At 47.6% G+C, this 6,921-nt stretch overlaps 1 long non-coding RNA gene across 2 annotated transcripts in view; it reads left to right on the top strand.

The window, feature by feature from the left end:
• The window catches only part of LOC114487100 (uncharacterized), an 8,249-nt gene extending 3,757 nt beyond the window's left edge, over window positions 1–4,492 (top strand). Inside the window, exons 2-3 of one of the 2 annotated variants that reach the window (XR_003681803.2) lie at window positions 278–2,209; window positions 2,419–4,492. This is a non-coding gene — a long non-coding RNA (uncharacterized lncRNA). Of the gene's footprint in view, window positions 1–277 lie in introns of both variants that reach the window. The other variant, XR_003681802.2, reaches the window with a different exon arrangement.
• Window positions 4,493–6,921: the final 2,429 nt, after the last annotated feature.

The raw sequence follows: 6,921 nt of genomic DNA, 5'->3' as shown, positions 1-6,921 counted from the left end.
CGCCACTCTCTCACTTCGTCCCAGCTTACCCTTCCCCCTCCCCATGTCCTCAAGTCCATTCTCTACGTCTGTGTCTTTATTCCTGTCCTGCCCCTAGGTTCTTCAGAAAACAATTGTTTCGAGATTCAATATATATATATGTGTTAGCATACGGTATTTGTTTTTCTCTTTCTGACTTACTTCACTCTGTAGGACAGACTCTAGGTCTATGCACCAAATAACTCACTTTCATTTCTTTTTATGGCTGAGTTATATTTCAATGTATAATTTTTTGTAGGTTTTTGGTTCCTTAAAAGCAACAGACCTTGACAAAAAGCACCTAAAAATACCATAAAATCAGCATGTATATATATCTGGAAAGAACCCTCAAGATCATCCCTTCCGATCTCTTCATTTTAAGAGGATGCCTGAGGCCCAGAGACGGTAAGCGGTGTCCCCAGACCACAGAGCTGGGGTTCAGCCTAGACTCCTCCCACGTGACACTCTTTCTAAAACACCACAGCACCTCTTACTTGGAAAAACGTTGTTCAACACATAGAAGGACCAAGAGCTATAAAGCCGTACCCTAGAATCATGTTTCCAGACTAGAGAATAGTACTCTGTATCTTTATAGTCCATTTGGACTTCAATAATTAGAAAGTGATGATTATTTCCCATTGTCCTGAGCTGTAGTTTTTAAAATGCCAGCCTGGCTTGGGAAAAACAAATTGGTTTCTACCATTTTGTACCCATTTTTGTATAACTAAATAACGTGCTCATGGCCTGTAATCCTAGTCTGTTTATCCAAATAGACTCTCTAGTGTACAAATTGTGTTAACAAATATATACTGTTAGGAACTATACGTAAGAAAAAGTAATGAAATTCTAGCCCAAAGGTAAGACTTCATGAATGTGTGTGTGTGTCGGGTATTTTTCGTTTAATTTTTATTGTTGTTGGTTTAATTTTTTGTGATTTCAACTTGGTCTTTTCTTCAATACATGTAAATAGTAGCCCCAACCTGGAAACACCAGAAGAATGGATAAACAAGCTGAAGCCTATTCATGGAAGAGAATACAACTCAGTGATAAGAAGAAAAAGGAAAAACAGAGATGGAGCTTACAGTCATTGTGCTGAGAAGCTTTACGTGAAAGTATTGTCTCACTTACATAGATTTCTAGAAGAGAAAACACTCATCGATGGTGGAAAATCAGAAAAGAAGCTCTTCTGGAGGCAGAGTAGGAACAGGAATTGACTGGAAAGGGGCACAGAGCGATGTCCCCATGGCGGGAGAGGTAAAGCTCTCTATCTTGCTCGGGGCTTAGGTTACAAGAGTGTATGGCCATCCCCCAAACACAGCCGGTGTACATGGAAGATGTGCACATTTCATCCTATGCAAATGTTATATCCAAAGGAAAAACTACAAACAGACGTTGAACCCTCATTCATAACATGCATGCTGAAATATTTAGGGGGCGGTGTACTGCTGACTGTAATTTACTTGGCACTGCCTTGTTCAAAACAAGGAAGCTTGCTGGGTGGATAACGGAGTTGGACAGGTGGGCATGCAGCAAGTACGGGAAAACGTTAATTGTAGAATCTAGGTGGTCGGTGTCTGTTAAAAATTCTCACTACATTGCTGTATGCTTGAACGTTTTCACAATAAAATGTTGGAGGGAAAAGCCATGTACGAGCAGAGCAGGAGAGAGCAGGCATCTTCATAATTCAGGACCCTTTGGGCATCGGAAAGAAGCAAGGACACAGGCTGGCCCTGGGGCGTCCCGTGGACCATGTTATGATATCCAGGAATATCTCTATGGCAACGACAGACAGAAAGACTGCTGGAAACAAAAGATAATTTCCTGTTCCAGCTTTGGGGAAGACAAAACAAACACCTGAAAAAAAGGCAATGAGAAAAGCACAAATGTACCCCTCACCCCGCAAGGGATTAGCTCACGTTATCAGCAGAGACAAGCTGTGTTAAGGGGAGATAGTGGCCGAGCCAGCACCAGAGGCTAATCTCTCCGGGAATTAAAGCTTCATTAACTTGTTTTCGGCATTTTTCAGGAAGAATCCACAGATTCTGAAGTATGACCGTTTGCATGTTATTTCTTCTTATCACTTGAAAAAATAAATAAATAAATAAAAAGAACACGGTTTGCCCACACGGGCAGTGACTGGTGGATAATGAAGACATAATGCTGACTGGTATCTGGAACTTGTCACTTATTGGTAAGTTCCTTTTTCACCCCCCTAAAATCTGTCCCTATCGGCGCTTAGGGCAGAAATCCTTTTTTTCTACCCCGCTCCACCCATGTTGTTCCCTTTTCTCCTCTTTACTTGCTTTTTGAAGGGATCAGTGGTGAAGGAAGAGATTACTAGGAAGTACCCCGCTTTCTCCCCCACCCTCGATTCTCCTTTCTGGGCTTGTTGCCTTCCAGGAACAGGGAGATCACTGCCACCTGCTGAGGCAGGACTGTTCCGGGCGTCACACTGAAAGATGGCATCACAGGAAGGGAAGCAGAGGCCAGAGGATTCTCAGGGCGTCTCAGAGCCACTCCCAAAGCGAAAGCAAATTTCCTGGACGGTGTGTGATGTTCTGGGGAGGACTGAGGACAGATAAGGACCACAGAGAGGCAGAAACCATGCTTCGGGCCCTCTCCCCTTCCCCAGCTCTTCCTCCGGCAAGGCCCCTCCGCCCAGGGTCCTAGCACCGTGGTCTAGTTTGTAATTTTGGAAAACCACCCCTTTCCAACATCCCTCCTCAAGCCTTCAGAAATCGTCTGCACTTCCACAGTGTGCAGAGCGGAAGCAGCATGGAATTCAGAGTTGGGAAAACCTGGGCTCCAGTCTCTGTGTTCCCTTCTGTCTGGGTGTTAAGAGTGCAGGAAGGGAGTGTCTCTGGGGGCGCAGTGTCCCCCAGGCCCCAAGGGCAGGATGGCTGCGAGGCTCCAGGGGCCTCGCGCTGTGAGCACTCCTGGCGTAGCCTGGTGCCCACTGAACATTTGGGGTCTGGCAAAGGGGGTGAGGGTGCAGAATGGAGGAGACTGAAGGCATTTCCCGTTCAAAAGCAGGTATCCCGGGGCCAAAACACTGCTCATTTACCCGTCACTGGTCGAGGGCCGCTGTGTGGCCAAGCAGGCTTTGGGCTGCCGTGCGGGGAGAGGGTTAGGCTCACCCTCTGTGCTGGGTTAGGTTAGAACAACACACAGTTTTCATCTCACAGGGTCTGTGGGTCAGGAGTCCGGACCCGGCAAAGCTGGGGCCTCTGCTCACGGCGTCCCCAGGCTGAAATCAAGGTGTCCACAGGAGCCCCGATCTCATCCGTGTATCAGGGCCCCCTCCGGGGTCACTGGTTGCCAGCAGAATCCAGTTCCTTGCAGGGGTAGGACGAGGTCCCGTTTTCTTTCTATTTATTTATTTGTTAGTTTGTTTTTATTGAACTATAGTTGCTTTACAATGTGTGTTAGTTTCAAATGTACAGCGAAGTGCTTCAGTTATACACATATATTCCTTTTCAGATTCTTTTCCCTTTGTAGCTTATTACAAGATCTTGAGCAGAGTTCCCTGTGCTATACAGTAGATCCTTGCTGGTTATCTATTTTGTATACAGTAGTGTGTGTACGTTAACACGCTTGCCCCCTTGGTAACCATAAGTTTGTTTTCTATGTCTGAGTCTGTTTCTGTTTTGTAAATAAATTCATTTGTATCATTTTTTTAGGTTCCACCTATAAGTGATATCATATGATATTGGTCTTTCTCTGTCTGGCTTACTTAGTAAGATAATCTCTAGGTCTATTCATGTTGCTGCAAATGGCATTGTTTTGTTCTTTTTTACGGCCGAGTAATATTCCACTGTATAATATATACGTACCACATCTTCTTTAACCATTCCTCTGTTGATGAACATTTAGGTTGTTTCCAGGTCTGGGCTGTTGTCAATAGTGCTGCTGTGATCATCGGGCATATGAACATTGGTGCATGTGTCTTTTTGAATAATAGTTTTCTCCAGATATATGCCCAGGAGTGGGGTTGCTGGATCATAAGGTTTTTTAAGGAATGAGGTCCCGTTTTCTTGTTGACTGTCAGTGAGGGTCACCTTCAGCTTCTAGAGGCCCCCCTTGGGTCCTAGCCTCTGACCACCCCCAACAGGGATGCTCAGAGAGCCAGCAGGATGGCTCTCGCTTCAAATCTCCCTTCAGTCAGCTACGCAGGGCACATAATATGTGATATACAGAAGGCGACCAAATCGTCCCATCGCTTTGCCAGTAGGATGTAACCTTACCCAGGAAGAGGCCAGCCATCCTAGTCACAGCTCCCACCTGTACTCGGGGGAGGGCGTTATATAGCATGTGACCACTAGGGGGCAGAATCTCGCGGTCCATCTTAGAAAACTTGGAATCCGGCCTGGGAGAGACGGGCTCAGAGCATCAGGCCGACAGGGAGGGGACACAAGGCTCTGAGGCCTCCCCAGCTTCTGAGAGGTTCCATAGCGTGAGAAGGGCTTTGGGTTAAGGCCAGAGTAGCCCCAGCCGCTCCGCGGCACGTGGGATCCTCCCGGACCGGGGCACGAACCCGTGTCCCCTGCATCGGCAGGCGGACTCTCAACCACTGCGCCACCAGGGAAGCCCTGTCTTGGTCATTTTTAAAGAAAGACTGTATATTGGGGGAGAGGTGTTGCTTTTGCTGCCGCCTCTCGGAATAATGTGGGCCCAGGTCTATTCCTGAGACACGTGGTGTCATCAGGTAGTGAGGAATCAATAACTGGATGCAGACAGACCAGCCAGCAGAGGAGTTCTCTCTTCTCTGAAGACGTCCTTGGAAAGAGACTCCTGCTGCCCCGAGACCCTATTACCCAGGTTGCTATCTCTAGCCGGCAGGACACACTCTGTTTGACTGACATCCTCATCTTTTTGTAACCTCGGTGAAGGCATAGCAAATGATTCATAGATTCACAGATAAGAGAGAAAGAGACAGAAAGAGGCACAGAGGCAGAGAGAGACAATGAATCATCCGTCCCTCAGCCTAAGGCTGAGAAAGCCTCGGGTTTGGAGTCGGATGTCTCCAAAGACCAAGATACAAATCAGGTACGATTCTCCCAGTGCCAGAGGCTGACACTCACCCCCTCTGAACACCAGTGCACTCCAGCCCTGGTGGATCTTCGCCATCTTACCTTGGGCTGTTCAAAGTCCTTCCCGTCCAGCGTTTGGTAGGGTTGCTTGGAGCAAAACCATCCCCTGGGACCTATTTATTGAGTGCTTACAATGTGCTGGACTCTGTGGGAAGTCAGTGAAGAGGCCGGCACAAACCTGTGAAAAATGAAATGGCAGGACCCAATGCAGAGAAGACAAAGGAAGAGATCACAGGGTGCGCCGTGATTAATTGCCAGATGGTCAAGATAAAAACCTCCCAGGAGCTCAGAAGCAGCGGTGACTGCCTCACACCAGGTGCTGAGTCAGAGGCTGACTTGATTAAAAAGTTTAGCCTGGATTCAGTCCAAACTATTTTTTTCTCCTTTCACCACCTTCCATTCTCCTTCCCCCCAGATCTTCTGGATGTTTGGAAGTGGAGGTGTTTTCCAAGCAAAGTTCTAAGAAGAGTTGTCAGTCTAAACTTGCTTCCAAAGAACAGCAAGAAAGCCCAACAAAGTAGCAGTGTCCTAAAGTAATCCTGCTTTTTCACTTGATGTCATAACTTAGTTTCAGCACGAGACACAGAAAGTCATAGATTGTACTCTTTAATGACTTTGGTGCAAGTAGAAACAAAATGCTTAATCACACCGTTTGATGCAGCTGAGCTTGAGTTGGCAATGCTGCTGGGTCTGAACTAACCTGAGGCTAGGGAACAGTCCTTTCAATAGTATATAATGAGCCTCTACTTAAAACAAGGCAGGCCTGAACTTATCTTCCTAGAACTTACAGTTTATCTGCAAAGAGAGAAGTAACAGGTAATGACAACACAGGGTGTTTGGGTTATCTATTGCTATGTCAAATATTATCCTAAAGCTCAGGGGCATTTTTTTTTTTTTTTTTTTTTTGTGGTACTCGGGCCTCTCACTGCTGCGGCCTCTCCCGCTGCGGAGCACAGGCTCCGGACGCGCAGGCCCAGCGGCCACGGCTCACGGGCCCAGCCGCTCCGCGGCACGCGGGATCCTCCCGGACCGGGGCACGAACCCGCGTCCCCTGCATCGGCAGGCGGACTCTCAACCACTGCGCCACCACGGAAGACCCTCAGGGGCTTTTTAAAAAAAAAAAAAAGATGCTTTTTGTTTCTCACAAGTCTCTGGGTGGACGGGGCTCAGCTGGGCAGTTCTTCGGCTCCACATTCTGGAGCAGCTGCATTCAGCTGGGAGCCTGGGGGTGGGCTGGAGTGCGGGGCTGGAAGGTCCAAGACGGCCCGTCATCCCCCAGGGTCTCGCGTCATTTAGGAGACTAGCCTGGGCTACTTGAGGGTGTGGTGACTGCCTTCCAAGGAGTGTTCCAAGGAAACAAGCTCCAGGATAGAGGTCCTATCAATTATTTGCCTGTGTCACTCTGACTCCTGTCCCGACAGCCAAAGCCAGTCACACGCCCACGCCCACAGGCCGTGTGGGAGGGGTCACGTACGGTTATGCAAAGCAGGAGGCGTGGTGCTTCTGGGTTCTACCAAGTAATCATCCTCCACTTGATGTATAAATTCTACGAGGGCAGCAAGGAGCGCACTGGAGGGACAAGGAAGCCAGATTTCAAGGTCAAGGTGACTTCCTGGAGGAGCAGGCCTTAACCAGACATGAAGGACGGGGAGGCATGTCAGGGACATCTGTTGTTTTGCCTCGTTATTTCTCGGAAAGCTACTCGTAAGATTTGTGTTAGGTATACTATGTATACAAAGTAATTAATTTTTTTAATTTGTAAGAATTAATCAACTGTTAGGAGAGAGAGCCATAAGCACACTTTTCTCACGGC

This window comes from Physeter macrocephalus, chromosome 11 (genome assembly GCF_002837175.3).
Source record: "Physeter macrocephalus isolate SW-GA chromosome 11, ASM283717v5, whole genome shotgun sequence".
Taxonomy (NCBI): Eukaryota; Metazoa; Chordata; class Mammalia; order Artiodactyla; family Physeteridae; genus Physeter; species Physeter macrocephalus.
This window is presented reverse-complemented; position numbering and strand designations above follow the sequence as displayed.